The 25,660-nt window shown below is 41.4% G+C and overlaps 1 protein-coding gene across 1 annotated transcript in view; it reads left to right on the forward strand.

Moving 5' to 3' along the window:
* Nucleotides 1–1,726: 1,726 nt before the first annotated feature.
* The window catches only part of NUP153 (nucleoporin 153), a 98,677-nt gene continuing 74,743 nt past the window's right edge, over nt 1,727–25,660 (forward strand). Inside the window, exons 1-2 of the mRNA XM_072729068.1 lie at nt 1,727–1,879; nt 19,962–20,034. The gene's annotated coding sequence lies outside the window, so the exon portion shown is untranslated. The remainder of the gene's footprint in view (nt 1,880–19,961; nt 20,035–25,660) is intronic.

Here is a 25,660-nt window from a genome sequence, read left to right on the forward strand (position 1 = left end):
CCCAGGCAACCCTCACTCAAGACCATATATCTTCATGATAATGCCAATTTCCCACATTTTCCCCCTTCTCCTTTTATATGTAGAGGCATATATTTGTGAGAGAGCTAGAGTAGTAGTTATCTGTTGCTGCAAAATGAAGTACGCTTAAACTCAGCAGCTTAAAACAACCATAACCATCTCATGCCATTTCTGTGGATCCAGAATTCAGGAGTGGGCAGTTCTTGGTAGTTCTGGCTGCAATTGCTCAGAAGTGGTGGTCAAGACATAGAGCTGCAGTCACCTGAAAGCTTGGTTGGGACTGAAGGACCCACTTTGAGGGTGACCTACACAGCCAGCAAGCTGGCGCTTCCTCGCCACGGAGACCCCTTCGTGCTGCTTGAGTGTTCTCATAACATGGTGGCTTCCTGGTGAGTGGTCCTGGAGGGCAAAGAGGAGCCCCAATTGCCTTTTATGACTTAGACTTGGAAGTCACACACTGTCCCTTCCATCATTCTAGTCATTAAAGTGAGGCACTAAAACAGCCCCACTGGGAGAAGGAAATTATGGCTCTTCCCTTTGAAAAGAGGAATGTCTAAGAATTTGTAGACCTATTTGTACGCGTCCATAACTAGTTAGGGGTTACATAGCTGAGGTCTGCAGCCAAAGCAAACCTAACCAGAACTAAAGAATGAGTGTGGGAATTAACTCTTATTTATATAAGCAGGAAGGTCAAAAGGAAAGCCACAGTTTCAGGAAATAAAAAGATACTGAGAAAAAAGTGAAAATTCGAGGATCATTTGAATGTGTGAGTTATAGCCAATTTGATAGTTATGTTTTCACAATTGATTCTTTTCAGATCTGCTTCATTAGAGGCATAAACACATGAATATATTCGATGGCTTTCCTCAAAATAGGAAATGAATCCTAGGAAATTCAAGCACATCTTATTAAGGCCGGTACTGGTAATGATTAGCTTTAGAAATAAGGCTGCCAACAAAAGAGTTGATAGATAGATAAATAAAATTTAAAAAAAGGGGGGGGGGGCAGTCCTGGTGGCGCAGCGGTTTAGCGCCGCCTGCAGTCTGGGGTGTGATCCTGGGGACCCTGGATCGAGTCCCACATCGGGCTCCCTGCGTGGAGCCTGCTTCTCCCTCTGCCTGTTCCTCTGCCTCTCTCTCTCTCTCTCTCTATGTGTCTCTATGAATAAATAAATAAAAAAAGAAAGTTTATCTCCTTGGAGAGATATCTTTAAAAAAAAAAAAGTTACTGGCTGTTGCCAGATTGAAAAAAAACAAAAAGAAAAAAAAAAACTGGCTGTTGCCAGATTGAAAAAAAACAAAACAAACAAAAAAAAAAGTTGATAGGATTTTTTTTTTCTGAAGATGCTGACAATGGTAGGATTATTTTATTAAAATGTGATACACATCCAAATGTTTGGATATAAGCAAGAGGGGTTCAAAGCTCTTAAAGCTTATGAAATGAAGCTTTAAGATTTATTTAGTTATTTTGGCGAGAGTGAACACAGCAGGAGGGGCAGAGGGACAGGGAGAGGGACAGGGAGGCCCGGGCCGAGGCGCTGCGCGCAGAGCCCAGCCCGGGGCTCTGTGTCCCCGCCCTGAGGTCACGACCCGAGCTGAAACCAAGGGTCGGCGCCTAATCGGCCGCGCCACCCGGCGTCCCTGGACCGGAAACGTTGAACCCAAAACAGGGCAACTGGAAAAAGAAATGTAAAGCGCAGGGACGTGGGGGGCGGAGCTACCGTGGGGGAGGCGGCAGCCCGTAGGCTGGCGTCAGCCCTCCAACCGCTGGATGGGCCCGGTCGTGCGGAGTCCCGGGAGCCCACCTGAGGACCCCCGGCACCGACTGCAACCAGAGGGGGGGCAGGGCCGCGTCACGGAAGGTAGGAGGCGGGGAGACGCGGAGGGGGGCGCTGGGGGGCGCTGGGGGGCGCAGGGCACGGCTGCCGCTGACTGCGCCGGGGGGCCGGGGCCTGGAGCTCAGCTCGGGGCGGGCTGGCCGGGAGCCCCGGGCCGCAGGCGGAGGCGGACGGCACGACCCGAGGATCGCGGGAGACGCCCCGGGAGACGCCGCTCTTCTGGGAGCACCCCTGGGGAGCCGCGCTGCCCCCCCCCCGGCCTAGGCACAGGGACCCCTGGCTGCTGACTCCCAAGCCCGTGCTCCTGCGCCCCCGCGAGGCCGCCCAGCGGGGTGGGCCCCGCGTTAATCCCGGTGAGGCGACGCCCTCCCGCGGAAGTGCCCCACGGGGCCCCGCCACCCCAGGTGCCGAGAGCGGGTCGTGAAGCTCAGCCAGCCTGGCTGGGGTGGAGCCCCGAGGCCCCGCGCTGCTCCGGAGACGCAAGCAGCCCCACAGTGTGAAACCTGGTCTGACAAAGCCCCTCGGATGCACGAGAAGTTCCTCCTCCTCTGGGAGGGCTTCCCTGAGCGCAGCGAGCATGAGCTCCCGTCCACAGGGACCAAAGAGCTGGCTGGTGCCGCTCCGCCCCGTCTCCCCCTCCCCCGCCCCCCACCCCCACCCCCACCCCCGAACCAGTGACTTCAGGATAGAGCACGCCCTGCTGCTGCCGTCGTCCTCGGGACGTGTGCCTGAGAACCACCCCCCTCCCCGGGAAGACCAGGACGAGCACCCATCGCACCACATCTACGGACCAGAAGGTTCTGCAAAGCCTCAGCTCGAGTGGCGACATCAGGCCTCTCAGTAAGCAGACCGGAGCGCACCGAGCACACGGAGTTACGCCGCGCCTCACTCTGGCTAAGGTCCAAAGGCTCCTCGCTGCAGGCGAGGACAGACTGCCGAGGGCTGACCCGAGGGCTAGAGCAGCCTCAGCGCAGCAGCAGAGCGCGGAGCATCGCCGGAGACACTTCCCGAAGCCCCAGACCCTGGGCGCTTGTGACCTCTTCTTCAAAAAGTCATTACACTCAGGAGCGGGAGACATAACAGGCTTTCCTAACGCAGAGAAGACTGAGATCTAGACAAAATGCCAAGACAGGAATTCATCCTAAAAGAAAACAAAGGTCATAGCGAGGGATCCAATCGAAACAGATGTAATTAACATGTCTGATCCAGAATTTGTTTGTTTTCTGATGCAGAAGTGAAAGCAACAGTCATAAGAATACTAGCTGGGCTTGAGAAAAGCACAGAAGACATCAGAGATAACCCTTACCACAGAGATAAAAGAGCTTAAAACCAATCAGGCCAAAATGAAAAATGCAATAGCTGAGATTCAAAATCAATTGGATGCCATGATCGCAAAGATGGAAGAGGCAGAGGAACGAATAGGTGATAAAGAAAATACAATATGAAAGATAATGGAACTGAGCAAAAGAGGGAAAGAAACATCTTGTGTCATGAATGTAGATGTAGGGAACACAGTGACCCCATGAAACATGATAACATTTGTATCATAGGAGTCTCAGAAGAAGAAGAGATAAAAGAGGGCAGAAGGTTTATGTGAGGAAATTCTAGCTGAGTACTTCCCTAACCCAGGGAAAGAAACAAACATCCAAAACCAGAAGGCACAGAGAACGTCCATCAAAATCAATAAAAGCAGGTCAACACCAAGACATAATGTAGATAAATTTGCAAAAATTTAGAGGTAAAGGGAAAATCCTAAAAGCAGCAAGACCAAAGAAGTCCCTAACTTACAAAGGAAGACAAATAAGGTTAGCAGCAGATCTGTCCTGGAAACCTGACAGGCTAGAAGAGAGTGGCATGATATAGTCAACATGGTGGATGGGAGAAATCTGCAGCCAAGAATACTCTATCCAGCAAAACTGTCATTCAGTATTGAAGGAGATATAAAGAGTTTCCCAGACAGAGAAAAACTAAAGGCGTTTGGGACCACTAAACCAAAACTGCAGGAAAATTTTTTTTAAGATTTTATTTATTTAAAAAAAAAAAAAGATTTTATTTATTTATTCATGAGAGACACAGAGAGGCAGAGACATAGAGGTAGAAAAGCAGGCTCGCTGTGGGGAGCCTACAAGAAATATTAAAGGAGACTCTCTGAGTGGGAAAGAAAGACAGAAAGCAGCAAAGACTAGAAAGGAACAGAGAAAAATCTCCAGAAACAATGACAAAACAGTAATAAAATGGCATGAAATTCATATCTATCAATAATTTCTCTGAATATAAATGGACTAAACGCTCCCATCAAGACATAAGGTGTTAGAATGGATTTTTTAAAGAATGACACATCTTGGGATGCCTGGGTAGCTCAGGGTTGGGTGCCTGCCTTCAGCCCAGGTCATGATCCTGGGATTGGGGATTGAGTCCCGCCATCAGGCTCCCTGCGAGGAGCCTGTTTCTCCCTCTGCCTATGTCTTTGCCTCTGTGTGTGTCTCATGAATAAATAAAGAAATCTTAAAAAAAAAATGACACATCTTGCTGCATACAAGAGACTCATTTTAGACCTAAAGTCACCTGCAGATTGAAAGTGAGGGGATGGTGAAACATTTACCATGTAAATGGACATCAAAAGAAAGGGGAGGGATGCTTGGGTGGCTCAGTGGTTGAACATCTGCCTTCGGCTCAGGTCATGATGCCGGGGTCCTGGGATCAATTCCCGCATCAGGCTCCCCACTGTTTCTCCCTCTGCCTGTGTCTCTGCCTCTCTCTGGGTGTCTCTTATGAATAAATAAATAAAATCTTAAAAGGAAAAAAAAGGAAAGAAAGCTGGAGTAGCCATACTTATATCAGACAAACTAGATTTTAAACCAAACGCTGTAATAAGAGCTGAAGAAAGGCATTATATCACAGTAAAGGGGTCTATCCAACAAGAAGATCTAACAATTGTAAATATTTATTCCCCCAACATGGGAGCACCCAAATATGGAAAAACAACAACAAACAAAAAAGGAACTCACTGATAATAATAATACAATAATAGTAGGGGACCTTAACACCCCACTTACATCAATGGGCAGATCATCTAAGCAAAAAATCAACAAGTAAACAGTGGCTTTGAATGACACACTGGACCAGATGGATTTAACAGATATATTCAGAATATTCCATCCTAGAGCAGCAGAATACACATTCTTTTCAACTGCACATGAGACATTATCTAGATCACATATGAGGTCACAAATCAGGCTGCAACAGGTACAAAAAGATTAAGATCATACCCTGCATATTTTCCAACGACACTATGAAACTTCAAGTCAACCACAAGAAAAAAATTGGAGGTTAAAGAATATCTACTACAGAAGGAATAGGTCCACCAGGAAATTAAAGAAGAAATTAAAAAACAAAACAAAACATGGAAACAAAAAAATTAAACAACAGTCCAAAACCGTTGGGATGCAGCAAAGGTGGTCATAAGAGGGAAGTAGACAGCAATACAGGCCTACCTCTAGAAGTAAGAAAAATCTCAAATGTGCAATCTAACCTTACACCGAAAGGACTGAGAAAAAGAACAACAAATGAACCTGAGAGCCAGCAGAAGAAGGGAAATGGTAAACGTTAGGGCAGAAATAAATGATTTAGAAACAAACAAACAAAAAAATCCAGTAGAACAGATCAATGAAAGTGGGAACTAGTTATTTGAAAAAATTAATAAAATTTATAAACCCATAGCCAGACTTATCCAAAAGAAAAGAGAAAGATCCAAATAAATGAAATCAATGAGAAAGAAGAAATCACAACCAACATCACAGAAATACAATTATAATAGGATATTATGAAAAACTATATGCCAACAAATTGGGCAATCTGGAAGAAATGGAAAAATTCCTAGAAACATATAAAGTGCCAAAACTGAAACAGAAGACATAGAAAAATTTGAACAGATTGGTAACTAACAAAGAAATTGAATCAGTAATCAAAAATCTCCCAACAAAAGTCCAGGGCCAGATGGATTTGCAGGGGAATTGTATTAAACATTTTAAAAAGAGCTAATACATATTCTTCTCAAACTATTCCAAAAAATAGAAAAGGAAGGAAACTTCCAGGTTTCTTCTATACATCTAGAGTTACCCTGATACAAAAATCAGAGACAGATGCTACTAAAAAGAGAACTATAGGCCAATGTCCCTGATGAACATGAATGCAAGAATTCTCAACAGAATATTATAAGAATCAGTCACCATGATCAAGTGGGATTTACTCCTGGGTTCTAAGAGCGGTTCAATATTTGCAAATCAATCAACATGACACACCACATTAATAAAAGAAAGTATAAGAACCATGTGATCCTCTCCATAGATGCAGAAAAAACATTTGACAAATACATCATCCATTCTTGGTAAAAAAAAAAAAAAAAAAAAAAAAAAGAATAGAGATAGAGAGAACATACCTGAACATCATAAAGGCCAAATATAAGAAAGTCACAGCTAATATCATCCTCAGTGGGGAAGAACTGAGAGCTTTTCCTCTATGGTCAGGAACAAGACAGGGATGTCCACTCTTACCACTGTTATTTAACATAGTACTGCAAGACTTAGCTATAGCAATCAGACAACGAAAAGAAATAAAAGGCATCCAAATAAGAAAGGAAGAAGTCAGGCTTTCACTATTTGCAGACAACATACTACTACTCCATGTAGAACCCCCCGCCAAAAAAAACTCCACCAAAAAATTGCTAAAAGTGATACACACATTCAGTAAAGTCACAGGATACAAAAATCAGTGTACAGGAATCAGTTGCATTTCTATGCACCAATAATGAGGCAGCAGGAAGAGAAATCAAGGAATCGATCCCATTTACAATTGCACCAAAACCCATAAAATACCTAAGAATAAACCTAACCAAGGAATCGATCCCATTTACAATTGCACCAAAACCCATAAAATACCTAAGAATAAACCTAACCAAGGAATCGATCCCATTTACAATTGCACCAAAACCCATAAAATACCTAAGAATAAACCTAACCAAAGTAAAAGATCTATACTCTGAAAACCATAAAACATTGATGAAATAAATTGAAGATGATACAAATAAATGGAAAAGTACTCTATGTTCATGGATTGGAAGAACAAATATTACTAAAATGTCCATATTACTCAAACCAATCTACACATTTAATACAATCCCTATGAAAATACCACCAGATTTTTTCACAGAGCTAGAACAAGCAATCCTAAAATTTGTATGGAACCACAAAAGATCCTGAATAGCTAAAGCAATCTTGAAAAAGAAAAATCTGGAGGGATCACAATTCCAGACTTCAAGTTATATTACAAAGTGTAGTCATCAAGACAGTGTAGTACTGGCACAAAAACAGACACATAGATCAATGGAACAGAATAGAAAACTCAGAAATGGACCCTCAACTCTATGGTCGACTAATCTTCAACAAAGCAGGAAAGAATATCCAATGGGGGGGGGGGGAACAGTCTCTTCAACACGTGGTGTTGTGGAAACTGGACAGCCACATGCAAAAGAATGATACTGGGCCACTTTCTTACACCATACACAAGAATAAACTCAAAATGAATGAAAGACCTAAATGTGAGACAATAGACCATCAAAATCCTAGAGGACAACACAGTCAGTAACCTCTTTGACATTGGCCATAGCAACTTCTTACTAGATATGCCTCCTGAGGCAAAGGTAACAAAAGCAAAAAGAACTATTGGGACTTCATCAAGATAAAAAGCTTCTGCACAGCAAAGGAAACAATCTACAAAACTAAAAAGCAACTTCCGGAATGGAGAAATTTGCAAATGACATATCTGATAAAGGGTCAGTAACCAAAATATATAAAGAACATGGAAAACTCAACATCCAAAAAAACAAATAATCCACTTTTTTAAAATGGCATAAGACATGACAGGCATTTTCCCAAAGAAGACCTACAAATGGCCAACAGACACATGAAAAGACGTTCAATATGACTAATCCTCAGGGAAATACAAATGGAAACTACAGTGAGATACCACCTCACATCTGTCAGAATGGCTAAAATTAACACAGGAAACAACAGATGTTGGCAAGAATGTGAAGACACAGGAACCCTCTTACATTGTTGGTGGGGATGCAAACTGTTGCAGCCACTGTGGAAAACAGTATGGAGGTTCCTCAGAAAGTTAAAAATAGAACTACCCTCAGATCCAGCAATTGCAGTATTAGGTATTTACCCAAAGGATATAAAGATATTGATTCAAAGGGGCCCATGCACCTAATATTTATAGCAGCACTATCAACAATAGCCAAATTATGGAAAGAGCCCAAATGTCTATCAACTGATGAATGGATGAAGAAGATGTGGTATTGATACACAATGGAATATTACTCAGCCATCAAAAAGAATGCAATCTTGCCATTTCAACAATATGGTGGAGCTACAGGGTATTATACTAAGTGAAATAAGTCTGAGAAACAAATACCATATGATTTTACTCGTGGAATTTAAGAAACAAAATAGATGAACATAGGGGGTAAGGAAAAAAGAGAAAGAGGCAAACATAACACAGACTCTTTATAGAGAACAAACAGGGTTGCAGAAGGGGAGGTGGCCAGGGAGAGGGGTTAAATGGGTAATGGCATTAAGGAGACTTAATTGCTTATTGAGATGAGTACTGGGTGTTGTACATAAATGATGAATCACTAAATTCTACACCTGAAACTAATACAAAATAAAAATAAAGGGATTTTTAAAAGAACAGTTTAAAAAGGAAAACAACACAAATTAAAATTGGCCAACAACAACAAAAAACCCAGATATGTAGAAAAGGATTCCTGGACAGCTTCTTTCTGTTTAAAATTACTCTTCCTTTGGCTCAAACTCAGCCTTTTGTGATCTTTCTACCTCCCTTTGGTCTGTCTGCTGAGCCCCTTGGCTCCTAAGTTGGGTCTCCACAGGATGGGTCCCATCCTACAAGCCAGGATAGGCACCTATAATTTGTTGTCCTCTGCTGCCTCCTGCTGACCCCTGGTTGAGGAGTACTTTCTCCCATCTAATTTTGGGGCACAGACCTCTGTCCTGGCTTCATTCACCACTGGTGTCGATAATGGTTGGTCTCCTGAGAAACTTATTGCAGGACAGTTTCTCTCAGGAAGCCTGGTAAACTCCCTCCACTGACCAGGTCTTGTTGGCCTTGCACTGGTAATTTTGAGACTCAGCCTTTCCTACTCCCAGATCTGGGCTATCCACCACATGGCCCCTGCCCTGGCACTTGGTACCGTGCCTTTTATGGTGAAGCCTGGACAGCCACAGTGGCTCTGAACTCTAGGCTCTCTTTGGCATCACTCATGAGATATCTCAGGAAGTCATCCATACCACAAGAAGGACCAGCTGCCTGCTTTCTGGAGCCCATCTATCCATTTCCTCTTCCTAAAAAAGCACGTCTGGGAGGGTACCAACAGGGAGAAGCAGAGCATCAGCCTAGGGATTGAGAGATCAAATTGAGATCAAATTGAGAGATTTGATTGAGAGATCAAATTATCTCTCAAGCTATCTAAGCTTCTAATGGTTTTGCTAATGTCTCACCCCAAAAAATATGGGGGACTGGGACACCTGGGTGGCTCAGTGGTTGAGCATCTGCCTTTGGCTCAGGTCATGATCCTGGAGTCCTGGGATCGAGTCTCCCATTGGGTTCCCCGCAGGGAGCCTGCTTCTCCCTCTGCCTGTGTCTCTACCTCTCTCTGTCTCCAATGAATAAATAAATAAAATTTTTAAAACAAACAAAAACCCAAAACAAACATGGGGGAGTCTCCTTTTATGAACCAGGAAGCCCCCAAATCACAGGCAACACAATCAAAATTAAATGAGTGGGACTACAACAAACCAAAAAGCTTCTGTAGAGCAAAAGAAATGATCAATCAAATGAAATAGAATGGAAGAAAATATTTGCAAACCACATATCTGATAAGGAATTAATATCCAAAAATATGAGGAATTCATACAATTCAATAGCAAAAAACAATCTGAATAAAAAATGGACCAAGAACCTGAACAGACATTTTCCTAATGAAGATGTACACAAAGCTCACAGGTTCATGAAAAGTTGCTCAACATCACTAATCATCAGGGAAATTCAAACCAAAACCACAAGAAGGTAGCTCCTCACATCTGTTAAAATAGCTATTATAAAACAAAAACAAAAACAAGAAATAAATGCTGGCGAGGATGTGGATGAAAAGGAACTCTGCTGTGTTATTGGTGGGAATGTGAATTGGTCCACCAATATGGAAAACAGTACAGAATTTCCTCAAAAAATTAAAAGTAGAACTGCCATATGATTCAGCAACCCTGCTTCTAGGTTTATATCAGAAGAAAGTGAGGGGTGCCTTCAGCTCAGGTCATGATCCAGGGTCCTGGGATCTAGCCCTACATCAGGCTGCCTGCTCAGCAGAGAGTCTGCTTCTCCCATTTTCTCTCCCTCTGCCTCTCCCTTTTCTTGTACTCACTCACTGTCTTTCAAATAAATAAATAAAATATTTTTTTTAAAAAAAGGAAGGAAGTGGGATGCCTGGGTGGCTCAGAGGTTGAGCATCTGCCTTTGGCTCAGGGCATGATCCTGGGATTTGGGATCGAGTCCCCACATGGGGCTCCCTGTGAGAAGCAGGTTTCCTGAGGGGAGATGACATTGTGATCCAGGGGACCTGGGATCGAGTTTAGCATCAGGCTCCCTGCTTCTCCCTCTGCCTATGTCTCTGCTTCTCTCTTTCTGTGTCTCTCATGAATAAATAAATCTTTAAAAAAAAAAAAAAGAAGTGAAATGACTATCTTGAAGAGAAATCTGTATCCCCATGTTCATTGTCGCATTGTTTACAATAGTGAAGACACAGGAACAACTATAGTGCCCATCAGTGGATGAATGCACAGAGAAAATGTGAAAAAAGAGAGAAGGAAAGAAAAAAAGAAAAAAAAGGTCATGTATATATACAATGGAATATTATTCAGCCATAGAAAGGAAATCCTGCCGTTTGCAATGATAGATACTGTAGAAGAAAGAAAGATATGAGTATGGAAGAGATTTTAATAAAATTACTTAAAACATTACATGGGGGTAGAGAGACAGAAAATGTGGAATAGAGGTTGAGAGAGATAAAGGATAAAATAGAAAGTCAAGTGACATCTAATATGAGTCTCAAATGATAGAAGCACAAAAAGATAATGAAGAGGCAAAGGGTAAAGATGTAATAGACAAAATTTTTCCAGAACTGATGACTGATGAATGACATGAATCCTCAGATTCAGGAAGTACAGTAAGTCCCTACACAGATAACTAAAAGGAAGGAAGGAAGGAAGGAAGGAAGGAAGGAAGGAAGGAAGGAAGGAAGGAATCAACAGTGAGATTATTCTATGAAATTGCAAAACACCAGAGACAAATAAGAGAACTTAAATGTATTCAGAAAGAATAGATATTAATTACAAATTAATGACAATTAGATTTACAGCAGACTACTTAAACACAACAACAGAAGTCAGAGAACAATGGAATAGCTCCAATATTCCGAAACAAGAGAACCTATACTACAGTTTCCAGTTAGTTGATAACTCAAGAATGGGGACAAATAATAACATTTCAGTCAAAGACAAAGAATTTGTCATCTATAGACTATCCCACGTAAAAGACTATTACCTGAGGGATGCCTGGGTGGCTGAAGTTGGTTAAATGTGTGACTTGATTTCAGGTTAGATCATGATCTCAGGGTGGTGAGATTGAGCCCTGCAACAGGCTCCCCACTCTACAAGGAGTCTGCTGGAGAGTCTTTCTCTCTGCCCCTCCCCCATTGCTTTCTTGTGCTTTCTCTTTCTCTTAAAATAATAAAATTTTAAAAAGACTATTCAAGAAGAAAAGAAACTCAGAAGGAATAAATAAAGAAATATATTTTAAAAAGATTTTATTTATTTATTCACGAGAGACACAGGGAGAGAGAGAAGCAGAGGGTGAAGCAGGCTCCATGCAGGAAGCCCGACATGGGACTCGATCCCAGGACTCCAGGATCATGCCTGGGCCAAAGGCAGACACTAACCCACTGAGCCACCCAGGGATCCCCTAAATATTTTTTTTTTTTAAAAAAGAAGGAATAAATAGAGCCAAGAAAGAGAGGTGAGCAAAGAAATTGGTCCATATCTGGTGATATCTAAACAAGCATCAACAGAATACAACTTGTGTCGGAGTATGAAAATGAAATGCAACTAGAGTAGTGAGAGAAGAAGTCAACTGCGAGAAAGCATTCCATGGCACTTTCATGGTTTTGGAAGAGGATAGAGATACTGATCAATTCAGAGAATTCATGTTAAAGTTTAACCTTCTAACCATTAGGAGGAAGGAATGAAGAGAGGGAGGGAAAGCAGCATAGAAAAAGCAGGGTAGGGGCAGCCTGGGTGGCTCAGCGGTTTAGTGCTTGCCTTTGGCCCAGGGTGTGATTCTAGAGACCTGGGATTGAGTCCCACATCAGGCTCCCTGCATGGAGCCTGCTTCTTCCTCTGCCTGTGTCTCTGCCTCTATCTCTTATGACTGAATAAATAAAATTTTAAAAAATAATAAAAAGCAGGGTAAATGGAATGAATGAAATAAGATAAAAAACAAATCTAAATAAATCCATAATCACAATACATGTACATCATCTAAACTCACCATATTTTTTCCAAGAAGAATATTTTTTCTTTTTTTTTTAATTTTTTTTTTTTTTTTTTTATGATAGTCACAGAGAGAGAGAGAGAGGCAGAGACATAGGCAGAGGGAGAAGCAGGCTCCATGCACCGGGAGCCCAACGTGGGATTCGATCCCGGGTCTCCAGGATCGCGCCCTGAGCCAAAGGCAGGCGCTAAACCGCTGCGCCACCCAGGGATCCCAAGAATATTTTTTCTAAGGAAGACTCACCAATAGCAGGTGAGCAGGTGAGGGTAGGAAGTTGCCGTGTTCTAGGCATAAAGCAGGGAAGGGGGCTGGTTCCCACCCCATATTCAATCAGAAGATGTTCACTTAGGGGCACCAGGGTGGCTCAGTTGGTTAGGCACCTGCCTTTGGCTCAGGTCGGGTTTCCTGCTCAGCAGGGAGTCTGCTTCTCCCTCTCCTTCTGCTCCTCCCCCTGCTTGTGTGTTTTCTCTCTCTTTCAAAGAAATAAATATTTTAAAAACTGGTTAAATGTTTACTTCCAAGTCTAAGGCATTAAGTCAACAGATGATACATTAAAAAAAATGTTCACTTATACCTGCACTTATTCACTGCACAAAGTTCATGCCTCCTGGTTCAATTTCTCTAGACAATAAACCTCTGGACTCCTGTGAAGGTGGGAGGCAAGAGCATCCTGTGGTTGCCCAGGGTGGGATGCTGGTTGCCCAGGGTTGCCCAGGGTGGGACTGGGGATCCATGTGTGTGCACCTGGACTCTGAGCCGGTCTTATTCTCAGCCATGCTTTCCAGCTCTCTCTCCAGCTTTCCACACTGCTGGGAGCCTCCAGGAAGTGCTCTTCACATTTTGTCAGAAATTCTCTTTCCAAATCCTTGGTTATAGTTTTCTCTGACTTGCTAAGTGAGTGAACATTTTCTTATATGCTTGCCCACTCTGCAAACTGTGATGAAATCTTCTGTCCACTGTTGTCTTCTTTTCCATCTTTCTTCCTAGTGGTTTAATACCATTATTCATTCATTATTAGTTCACTGCTGTCATGTGTGTTGGGTCTGGGTAGGAAGAGGACACAGAAGAGTATGCTGAATCTGCCTACTTTAATCAGAAGTCCTTCATTCAGCCCTTTCTACAGCAGTGAACTAATGGAAACCCTAGGAAAACTTGAAAGCCACTGCCAATAATTTGAAGCATTGTCACAGAAGAGGAATTTGAATTGTACACAACTCTCAGTGTAGAGACCACTGAATGAAAAAACTCTTAGGGAAAAAACCACTTGACTTTAACAACATAAATTTTGAAACAATCAGGGCTGTCCCAGGAGGTTAGAGACCAGAGGAACTCTAGTCATCTCTTCCCCATCACTTGTTCTGGAAACACGTTTGTTCAAGTAATTGCCTTCGGTTATTTTTGGAGCCAGGTAGTAATGCATGTGGATATTCTGAGTTACTTGAATGAGTAACTTTTTGCATGGGAACATTAGTGTCTTCTCGTCAATTAAACTCAGGATCAAGGGCCATTATAAAAGGTTCTTCTATGAAGTGTGTGAAAAATCTGGGCAGAGCTAATTAGAGTTAAGCAGTCATTTATTTTTTTTAAAGATTTTATTTATTGGGGATCCCTGGGTCGCTCAGTGGTTTGGCGCCTGCCTTTGGCCTAGGGCGTGATCCTGGAGTCCCGGGATCGAGTCCCACGTCAGGCTCCTGACATGGAGCCTGCTTCTCCCTCCGCCTGTGTCTCTGCTTCTCTCTCTCTCTCTATGTCTATCATAAATAATAAATGATTAAAATATTTTTTAAAAAATATTTAATTTATTTATTCATGAGAGACACACAGAGAGAGGCAGAGATACAGGCAGAGGGAGAAGCAGGCTCCATGCAGGAAGCCTGACGTGGGACTCGATCCCGGGATTCCAGGATCACGCCCTGGGCCAAAGGCAGGCGCCAAACCACTGAGCGACCCAGGGATCCCTAAGCAGCCATTTAGACATCAAATTTGTTCTGCTTGGGGCATAGGAGGCAGTATAATTTAATGACTTTGGGGTCAGAAAGAACCTGATTCAAAATAGCCTCTAATATTTGACAGCTTGTCAAGCAAACTTATGCAAGATACCTGACCTCTCTAAGCCTCAACTTCCTCATCTGCAAAATGGGAGCAATGTCACATACTTGCCAGGATGGTTGCGATAAGTAATGAGATGCCACTAGTGAGACTGGTGAGCCTGGTACACTGTAAAATTTCAATACAGGTTATTTCTCTTTTGTCCTCTCCATACCTCCATCTGCCAATCCTTTGTTACCACTCAAGGGAGAGAAGTAAGAGATGAATATAAAGAAGGAATAACAAAACTATAAACAATCATTCAGTGGGGGCGCTTGGGTGGCTCAGTGGTTGAACGTCTGCCCTTTGGCTCAGGGTGTGATCCTGGGGTCTTGGAATCGAGTCCCACATTGGGCTCCCCACAGGAGCCTACTTCTCCCTCTGCCTGTATCTCTGCCTCTTTCTCTGTGTCTCTCATGAATAAATACATAAAATCTTAGAAAAAATAAGGCAAGTGTTGGGGGAGATCCCCTCTTCAGGCAAGAGAGCACAGTTGGCAAGGCTTGCTGAGATGTTTCCTGAAGGATCAGGTCCCTCCCAGGCTCAGTCCCCAGGGTGGCCGGGAGCTCACTCAGGAGCAGCCAGTCACCCAACTCCCACTCAGAGAGAACAGCTGTCACCAGTAGGACCACTCTCCACCCCTCAGGAAGTGCGGCCTCCATTTCCGGAGAGGAGAAAACAGTCTGGCACCTGACTGGAGTTGAAATAACTCACCCCTTCTTTGTGGGACTGGTCTAGCAGAACTCTGTTGTTCATCTCAACCTGTGGCATCTGATGTCTTTGGTCCCTAACTCCATCGCTGTATCACCCTTTCAGGGAAGAAGGACATCTTGTGAAGGAAAACTAGTTTCCTTTATTTATTTGTGTGTGTGTGTGTTTTAAAGATTTTATTTTTAAATCTCCATATCCAACCTGGGGCTCGAACTTACAACCCCGAGATCAGGAGCCACACGCTCCACCGACGGAGCCAGCCAGGTGCCCCTACCTTCCTTTATTTATAGCATCTGGCAGAGTGCTCTGTAGATGGCTGGCATCTGTTAGAGTATTTCCTGATCTGTCACCTTAGAAGAGATACCGCTGCTTAATCATCTTGAAAGAGAAAAATGTATTTCTCAATAATGTAAATCTGGAGTGAGATATTAGGTGTAAATTTACTTTCCTGCAAAGAAAAATTATAGAAAATTGCTTAGACTGCACTCCCTTCTCTGCCTCCTGTCCAGCCTGCCCACCTCCCTCATTCTTCAGGCCTTTTGTGCTGTTATTTGATGTGGAGTACTGTTCTGATGTCATAATAACATACAGGACATTTTGTTGAGACAAGTCAATAAACCTGGCTGACTTTTATAAATATCAACAACTATCCCAGGGGGTGAGTCTTTCCTACCATTACTTGTGAGTGATTTTCTGCTGGTATGTCTGTTATCACTCCCTAGGACATAATCCTTCAAGAGCTCCAATTCAGCTCAGCACTCCTAACCTCATTTTGAAATAAAATAGGCCAATGATATTGCCAGCCCAACGCCTCCTACTTAGCTAGCCATATTCACTTTTTTTTTTTTTTAAAAGGTGAACTGTTCTCTTCAGATAAATTAAGAAGGTGTTTAAACAAATCAATGCAAGCATTTTAAAAAATCTTACTTCACGGGTGTCTGGCTGGCTCAATCTGTAGAGCATGTGACTCTTGGCCTCGGGGCTGTCAGTTTGAGCTCCACGTTGGGCATAGAGATTACTTTTTAAAAAATCTTCATAATTTATCTATTTTGGGAATACTATCTTAATCACTTAGGTCATTCTTCTGGAAGTGTCCCCAAGCTGTGAAAAACTCAACTCTTTAGATGTACTGATGATTCCCTATAAGAACCGAGCAGAATTTAGGTCTCTGGTAAATAGTTTTGCATTTGACACAGGATGGAGACACACTTTTGGCGTGGTCTCATTTGGTGGGTTAGACCCAGATTTTCTTGGAACCTTGACAGGACACCAATGTATGAGAAAAGTGGGCCAAGAGCTAGTGAAGAGATGACAGGGCACACGAGCATCCTCTTGGCCCCCAGGTGGCCTCCCCTTTGAAAGATGCATGCAGAACTCCATTTTGGTTCCATGCAAGCAATCTTTAACCGGCTATTGCCACTCTAGGGAAGAAAGGGAAAGAAAGCAGAAGATATCAGAAAGAAAAGGTCAGAGGGCCAGTGCAACCGAGTATGTAAGAAAAATGATAAGAGTTTGTTAAAATACATATTCCTAGTTCCACTCCAGAGATTCTATAGGTCTGGGGTGGGGTCTGACAATGTATGTTTTAAATGCTTCCCATCTAATGCTGATGTCAGAATTTTTGGGCTGCTGTGGGAAGGCAAAGCTTATACCTGAACAAATCAGGATCTAATTTGTTAGCCCGGTTTTTGAGAGAAAAAAAAGGATCAGGGATGTTTGAAATTAATTGGTTAAGATACTTGCCTTTATGTTCTCCTTACCCTCTCTCCTCCTCAAGCACCTAATCTCTTGTATTCATTGCCTCAGAGGAAGAATAAACCAGGGTGAAAAGGAAGTAATCTTCCAGGATCTTCTGAAAACCTAAAATCCTTAAGGGGATTAGATGCCAGGAGAAAGTTTAGAGGGCTGGATGTTGGGGGTTGAGGAGGGTGAAGCCATCCCTGGAAAAAGATTGAGAGAGATTGTCTAGGCAGATAGGATGGTGAGGGTGTGTATGGGGCGGGGAGAAGACAAGAGGATACAGGTGCCCTTGCATCCCCTACTGGGGAAGGGCCCTGGGGAGACAGCAAAGCTGGAGCTAGTCAGTGAGATTCAATGGCAAAGTGCATCATGCTTCACTTCCCAAAGGCAGAAGTCCAGCAGTGCAATAAGGACCCAGAGAGGAAAGACTATTCTGGGCATTGAGAGGTGACTTGGCGATGGTTTGCATGGATACACATCATCAAGAAACAGTTGGCCCCCCGTGGTACTACGTGATGAGCCCTAGGAACAGTTCTGGGAAAAGAAGTGGGGGTGGGGTAAATGGTAAGAACTGACTTGACTGGATTTGTTTCTGCTCTCTCTCTCTCTCTCAAAAAAAAAAAAAGAGTTTTGAAACAAATTCTGTTGAATTAAGTGTAACTTTACATTTCTTGTGTCTCTGAGTTGTGGACACAAGGTTCAAGTCTGCTGCACAAGATATTACTAATCAAGTGAATTTGGTGGTATCCCATGATAAACCATTTAACAGCTTGGAGTAGGTGTGTGTGCTAGATAGGGAGGCTGTGATGTGCCTACACTTGAGTGTCTTAGATCCAATCAATAGCCAGGATATCTAAATTCCAAGCTGAAGATCATATATAGAGTGGTAAGTCACTCTGGCATATAAGAACTATCTTTGATTCTAATTTAAGACATCTCGAAATAGGGCAAAGAAATTGGGTGGCCAGATTTAGCAAATAAGTTGTCCCATGCAAGATCTGCAGGATTGGGCACATGCTTATATTAAAAAACTATGCATTGTTTATCTGAAATTCAAATATAACTGGGCATCCTATACGTTATCTGGCAACCCTGCCAAGAAGGGAACTCGCTCCTAGGAGTCTGGGGCCCAATAAGTCATCTGCTGAAGTGCCCTGACCAGGTTAGCAGAATCCCAATGTATGCCAGAAATCCTCCCAAGGCCTTGCTGAGAAGCAGCTGGACATACCTCTGTGAGAGGAGGCAGGATGTCAGTGGGCTCAGCAGCTTCCCTAAACATCTCAGGCTCTACTCCTTTCATTTGCCTTGCCTGTGGGAAGTTCTAGAATGCCTCTTGGTTTAATGAAAAAGGTACAGGTTTGGTAATCAGTTAGACCTGTGTCCAGAGCTCATCCTTGGTGCATGACTTGGAGTGAACTACTTAACTCTTCTCTTTTAGACTACTCCCTATCAGACTTGTAAGGATGAATGATAAAGCATAGGAAGCACAGAGCGAGGTGTGAGGCATGTAGTGGGTACTCCACAGTGCTATCATTTCATGCACTTAGTTACTAAATACAAGTGTGGGAGACTTTAAACTGTATTTCTTGCTTCCAAAAGACCCTACTTTGATACCGCAGTTATTTGGGGGCACTGTTTGTCCTGTTGTAACCTTTAGCCTGTGTATCTCTGTCTAGAGTATGGATTTTTTAAAATATTTTCTTTTTAAGTAATCTTTACAGCCAATGTGGGGCTTGAAATCACATCCCCAAGATGAAGAGCTGCATGCGAGTGAGCCTACCAGGCACCCCTGCAGTACCCTCTTTTAACCTTCCTAGAATTTATTTATATCTAGAGAAAGGAATGGCACCCTCAAATTGTACTCAAGTTCCCTGGATGAATGTCCTGATCACCATTCCACTGAGCCAGGGTTGTGGCAACAATGTTGGTTTATGTGAAGCTCTTATCTGCCTGACAATTGTTTAAAATGGAGAACATAGCCTTAAAACGATGGATGTAATATATATTTCCCAAAGGAGATGTATCCACCTAGGTATATGTTCAAAATACTTAAAAATAATGTAACAGTACAACCATTTCTATTTGTCCCTAAATTGCAGGACCTAAGCCATCATCATGTTTCTATCTGCAGAACACGTGGCCCAGGATAAAATAAATATTTGTTGAATAGTATCCCAAAATTTAAAGTATATATCTTTGTCCCTTTGGTTCATAGTTCTCCCTGAGGGTCCTTGGGGAGAGAGCACCATTTGCATCTGATTGTGAAAAAGTGATTTTTTTTTCTTTTTACCTGTGACACTACAATTAGTGCATTTCTTTTTACCTGTGACACTACAATTAGTGCATGGTAAATTGCATTTCAAAGGAAAAGAGGGGGGACACGTGGGTGGCTCAGTGGTTGAGCGGCTGCCTTCAGCCCAGTCCCACGTTGGGCTCCCTGTATGGAGCCTGCTTCTCCCTCTGCCTGTGTCTCTGCCTCTCTCTCTGTGTCTCTCATGAATAAATAAATAAAATCTTAAAAAAAAAATGGAAAAAGGGATTAAAGGTGGTCTAAAAGTAAAAGAGTATTTTCACAAAATGTATTTTAAAGTATTTTTGAAACACACAGGAAAAAAAAAAACACCCCACCTCTATATCATAAAAGTTGTCAAGGGGAATAACAGACCTATGAATACGTACTCATCCAATCAATAAACACTTATCCAATTGGTGCCTGGTACTCTGGATGTAAAATGTTAGGAAGCCACGTGGTGGCTGTAAGGAGGGTCTTTTCTTTCGAATGTATTATTCATGAGTCCTTCATTATTTAGGGCGTAAGTGATACTCTGCACTTCTGGAGCACGATGCCTGCGAGGTATCAGTCATCTTTCCTTCGTTTATTTTATAGCTTTTGAAGTAGGACCAACAAGGAAGCAATCTGGACTCAGAAGACTGACCCATGGAGAGTGAACACATCAAAGGTGAGTTCAGGCGAGCCGTGGACCCAGAAGTTTCGACCGAGTTTGCACAAGTGGCTAGTGGTGACTCTCGCAATCGAACACCTGCTCTCCCCTTTCTCCTCTCCGCGTCCCCTCTTCTGTCTTATAGCGCTCCTTAAACATCTCCCCCTTTCCTGTATTGTTCACATGGAGAGGAAGTGTTCGGTTAAAATTGCTGAAAAATGTAAATGAACCATCTGACTTGCCTTGTTTAGGTGACATGGAAACGGCCACTCGACTTTCCTTTTCCTTAGCTCACAATTAGGACATATAGTGTCTAAGAACGATTGGATTTCTTTTTTCCCCTCTCAGTTGTTAATACTTTTCAAAGGATCCAGTTTTGTTTTGTTTTAAGATTTTATTGATTGATTAATGAGAGACACACACAGGGAGAGAGGCAGAGACATTGGCTGAGGGAGAAGCAGGCGCCCTGCAGGGAGCTCGATGTGGGACTCGATCCCAGGCGCCCGGGATCATGACCTGAGCCAAAGGCAGATGCTCAACCACTGAGCCACCCGGGTGCCTCTCAAAGGATCCAGTTCTAAAGTTAGTGACGGATCAAACGAAAGGCAGAAGTCTGCTCCCTTTTGTTTGTAAACCCAAAGGAAGTCGGGAGAGAAAGGAGATGCTGGTACTTGGGGGGAGCCTAGCTGCAAAAGGGCCCTATGACGAGGAGTTAAGGGAGAGGCATATTCACACTGGCTGGCAGGGAACACAGCAAATGGCTTTTCCTTACTTAGATGGAAGTAAGGACCTTCCTTCCCGCCCAGCAGCAGATTGCTACCTGTCTGCAGCCAGGCAAGCTCTGCGTGGCCCTGTCTAGGAGGAGAGAGAAGAGGGATTATACTCGGATGTTAGCAAGCATGAAACTAAGATCACTCATCTCAGCACTTCAGCTGCAAGGGACGGGCCTGGAAACAGGTGCTTCTTGTAGGAAGTGCTTATGAGTCACTGCTGACTCACAGCGGGGGCCAGATTTTATGAGCAAGCAAGTGAAAAAGAGCTGGTTTAACTGTTACTAATTTAAAGCATCTAAGTTATGGCTTGGATTTAATTGTGGCTGGGAGAAGCTGCTTGTTGCTTGGTTCGGGCCTCTGCGGAGACCTATGGTCTACTTTGATGTCTTAATTCTATGCATGGTTTACGTGCTGGAACCTAAACCTTCATGGGTGAGGTAGTTCTCCCTCCCTGGAGGGTAGCGGGGGATGTTTAATAGACTTTGCTACATGTCTGCAGAATTGCTTTTGTTTGGCGATAGTGCCTACTTAATATTGAATGTATAATAGTATAATTCCACATGTATTTGCTTTGGAGAATACTTGAAAAGTGCCTTTTGGTTTTTGGATTTGAAGAACCATATTTTTGGTAGCCCACAATATCCTATTGTCTTTATGATGGATCCAAACAAGGTGAGCTATGTTGAGGACATAGGCCACAGGTTATACATCCTGGCTTAAAATCTTCTTGCAAAATGACCATTATGTCTGTTAAATCAACCCTACTCCCTGTGATAATGGAGAATAAGGATGTACTAAATCCAGAATTTCATTTCAGGTAGTATCTAGCTTCCTTTGGACAAAGAAGCCCATGAAAATAAAAAGAAAAAAAATGTTTGATTTTGTTTCCACTTGGTTTTGGAGTAGGGTGAAATGTACCAAAATGTTAAATAAGAGGGGGAAAAAAATCTACATGATCTATAAACTGCTGGTTCATCAACTCTTAAATTGTTTGTTGTTGTAGATTAATGAGGAATGGGAATTCCTAAGACTGCTCTTTATAGAAACTTTGGATAATTCATTTACCTTGATGCCTTGATCCATAAATGTCCATATGAACAAATATATTTATGTTTGGCTTCCAGGAGGGAAGGTGTATGTGAGTCTTTTAAAAAGGATTTCTTATATTTCATGTTTTATGCCTTCCTTATTGTAGAAGGAAATAACTCTAGGTATGTGTGGGAAGAATACTTTTGATGGCCAGCTGCAGTAAATTTTTTAGACTAAAGGATCCACTATTAATTTTTTTGCCAGAAGTAATTTTTGGAGAAAATACTGCATTTAAATATTGTATTGATCTCATGGCATTTCTTTAAAAGATCAAACTACTTGTTTTTGTGATTTGTTAGGTAGGTAACCTACTTGTTTTTGTGATTTGTTAACTTGAAAGCCGATATTTCTGTTACAATTTAGGACAGGTGGAATCTACACATTTTCTCCAAGTACCCTGACTTCTTTGCTTGCGTTTTAGATATTGGACGCCAACCCAGTACTGAGGATATTTGTTCTTAGGGTTGCTCCTGCTTGCTTTTCTACCTAACAGTGATTTTGTGAGTGCTTTGGAAAGAGAAAAGTCACAGGAATTCTAGGGAAGTAGTTTGGTATTTTTCTCTGATCCTAGCTTCTTGGATTATGAGATGGTCTAGTCTACAGCCATGTGTTTTGATTCTCATGAGTTAACTCTAAAAGGAAAATCTGTACAAAGATATTTGGGAATTAGCAAAATGTTTTTTAAATGTTTATGCATCAGTATATTTCATCACTGACGTTGAATTTCAGACCCTTGACATTTCCGACATGCTTTCTTAATTCTGGTGGCATGGTTAATTTTTAAAACAGTGCTTCTCAACTGTCATGTGAATACAAGTCACCTGGATACCTTGTTAAAATGCAGATTGTGATTGAGTAGGCCTGGGATGGGCAGAGATCCTTTACAAGTTCCTGGGGACAGGTGCTGCTAATCCAGTGTAGCAAAAGGCCAAAAGATACATTTCAGCTTGGTAGGTTGTGCCTTTCCTGGGGTGGTGGTGAGATGAGATGTTAGGGTTATTAAGATGTTAATTCAAAGAATGCTCTTGAAAAGAAATGTTTTAATAAGTTAGGGTCTGATAAAGCATTCTCTACAGATGCTTTAAAAAATTAAAAACTAGCTTAGTGCAAACTGAGTTTTGCAAACATCATAGATTTAAATAGCTTGCCACCTTAATGATGAGCTGTTTTTAAATGTAACTGATTAAATTATATTTTAAAAAATGAAGCCAATAGATTGTATTAAATGAATTTAGTAGCATGTGTTTAGAACTTAGAATGCAGAATTAAGGGAGTGAATTATTAGTGTTAAGTTCTAGTGGCTAATAGACCATTATGCAGTAAACTTGAAAAGAACTCGGTAAAACAAGTGTAATGCATCATGTCAACAAAGGTTGTTTTACTGCTTGGTACACTGACATATACTAGAAACCACTATATAATAGGTTCTCAATAAATGTTTTTCAATATTTAGATTATGTTTGAAAATGGTTTATAACTATCCACATATTCCTTTATTTAGCCTTGGTCTCAATTGTTTATGCTTATACTAGTTTATATTTGAGTACTAGACAAAAATGTTTAATCCTAGTTGATTCATTAACTGTCTTAATTGTTAGGATGGAACTAGTCTTCCTGAATTTGGTTACTACTGTGTTCAATAGAACTGAAATTCTATTTAGAATTGATCAGTTCAAAATATGCCTTAAACTATAATAGAATATAAGTAAACACGTATATGCCAAAGGCTAATATACATTGACATAAGTAGGAAGAGGAAAAATCTTCTGTGACATGATATATGTGGTTAATCAAAATTTGATATTAGTTAATTCATTTAGTCTTAAGTATTACTTTATTCCCCAAAGTCAGAGCACACCGTAAGTTAATGAGAGCATAATGATGTGTATATTTAAATATCTTTCCAATGCTATGGCCTCTCTTCCTTAAAATACAGACAAAAACTTGGTAACTTTTTAGAATCTCAGTGACACTTTGAATTTTCTCCAGTTGAGACCAAAGTGTATTAATGAATAAAAAAAAAAAAAAACCAAGTTTCACCTTATTTTTCTGTATAATGAAATGCTTGGTAATAATTATCACATGAAGACGTGTGTGGAAGATCATAGAGACCTATCCAAAACTACTCTCAATAAAATAATAATTTGCTTTAATAGACAACACAGTGGACACTTCATTTTATGTTAAGATAACATAAACACATAATTTTCTAACTTCTAATTGTCATCTTGAAATACTCCTTTGACCAGAATTGACTACCTTTTGAAGAATTTGTAAAGGCAGTTTTCAATCCAGATTGGGTTTAGACTAAATTGTATTTTTTTTGAAATGAGTGGATATTCCTTATCTCTTAGAACAGGGTCAGCAGCCGATGTGCTACTTTATAATTGGTAGATAGTACCATATTGTATGGGGAGGGGAGATTTAAGGAAGTTTTTTTTGGGGCAAGGACCCTGGTTATAACAGGCCTTTCATAAATTGAAATCTTATCTGATATAACCAACCATGAAGGCTGAAAAAACTAGGGCCAGTTTTTTTTCTTTTTTTGTATATTTGTTTATTGGAGTTTGATTTGCCAACATCTAGCATAACACCCAGTGCTCATCCCGTCAAGTGCCCCCCTCAGTGCCCATCACCCAGTCACCCCATCCCCCTGCCCACCTCCCCTTCCACTATCCCTTGTTCACTTTCATAGGAATTTTTTCATGATACTCTTGAATGCTTTATCATTGAATAAATAGATGAATTTGAGAAAGAATTTGTTATGCAGTATAGAAAACAAATATGTGCAAGCTTGGAAATATTACATAACACAGTTTAGCTGTATTAATCAGTGTATTATTTATTATAATAAAATAGAAACAGTTGACATTGGTAGTGATTAGCTGTAATATATAGAGAATGATTGCTATGTATCAACACTGTGCTATCTGTTCAGGATATGGAGGTGAGGAAAAAAAAAAAATCCTTGTCTTCATGGAGTTTAAAACCTAGCAGGGGAGAAATGAATTTCTATTAAAATACACTCCCTGAAACAACCCAAAATTTAAGATTACTTCTCAGAGCTGCTGCAATTTTGCTGAGGTCTAAAGATGGATGGGAATAGAAATAAGGAAAAGAAGGAATACAAAGATAGCTAGTTCCTAACACAAAATTTGTTAAGTGATACCATCCCATTCTGTGAACTACAGAATCCTTGTTTTTTGGGGGGATTAAATTAATCACTTATGGAAACTAATTGTAAGCACTAAATAATTATTCCCTTCCTTAAGAACCTGTTAATTCCCAATAAGGCTGGAATGATTTCAGGAATCTCTAATACTGTTCCATGTCATTTGATACTTTTTCAATTTAATTTTTGGTACTTCTTCCCAATTTATATATAGTATCTGCTAGAGAAATGTTTAATAACTTTTTGTATGTTCAACTGCAGACAGATTCTTTAAATTTTATAATCGGAATAACTTTATTGGAATCCATTCTATTACTAGTAATTCCTAACTGAAGAATGAGTCCTGTTCCAGAATATATGAGGTTTGGTGATTTTTAACTCCAAAATGAATTTCAGCCTAGAAACAATGTTATTTTTGAATCCCAAACTATGCAGAAGTTACTTCATCCCACAGTGAAGCTGATACTATTTCAGGGTAAAATTAGTAGGAAGTTTTGAATGCGAATTTCTTCTTGCCTTTTATTTCTTCTCTGCTGTCAAGCCTGGTACCATTTCCAGTAACTGAGTTAACATGAATGTGGGAATAATGTATTATTCTTTCTTCAAATAC

This window comes from Vulpes vulpes, chromosome 12 (assembly GCF_048418805.1).
Source record: "Vulpes vulpes isolate BD-2025 chromosome 12, VulVul3, whole genome shotgun sequence".
In the NCBI taxonomy this organism is placed as follows: Eukaryota; Metazoa; Chordata; class Mammalia; order Carnivora; family Canidae; genus Vulpes; species Vulpes vulpes.